The sequence below is a fragment of the Penaeus monodon genome, chromosome 21, assembly GCF_015228065.2.
Source record: "Penaeus monodon isolate SGIC_2016 chromosome 21, NSTDA_Pmon_1, whole genome shotgun sequence".
Lineage (NCBI taxonomy): Eukaryota > Metazoa > Arthropoda > Malacostraca > Decapoda > Penaeidae > Penaeus > Penaeus monodon.
The window spans coordinates 44,405,402-44,406,025 of record NC_051406.1 but is presented as its reverse complement, the minus strand read 5'-3'; positions in this window follow the sequence as shown (position 1 = coordinate 44,406,025).

The window sequence follows — 624 nt, the reverse complement described above, 5'->3', positions numbered from 1 at the left end:
AACGTTAACGATAATACCAGTAATAAAACCTACAGTGATGTTCATTACCCTACCATATAACAGAGGCGGTCCCTTGTTTCCTCCCGGACACAGCAAAGATTTCGGCTTCAAAACAACAGAACAGCGTGATACACAGAGGGACTTCGTGTGCTCGTATACAAACATTCTCTACTGTGTTTGTTCTTTAATTTTTGTTCGCTAGCCCGGCTCACTAGCCACGTTCCCTTCTCTTTCTCCCTTTTCCTTTAGGGGAAAGACGACGAGCAGTCAACTTTACTGGCCGTCGCTTCTCGAACTCTGATTCCAATCAACATTTTGCGCCGTTGGTGGAAGTGACTCCGCCAAGTAATGTGTTTGTTTGATATTTATTTTTTCAATTTTATTGTTTTCTCGTATTATTTTATTCTAATATTTTCTTGTTCTTGCTATTTTGTTACATTATTTTCTTTTCTCTTCTATTACTATTTTCTCTATTTTTTCTTATTTTTCTTCTCTTTTGTAACTATGTTCTTTCTCTTTTTCCAATAATTTTTTTTTCTCTCATTTTTCTTTCATCTATTCTCCCCAAACAACGCCCTTCATGCCGCAGAAACCCACGAGGCTTCTTCCATCAAACCACGAGCG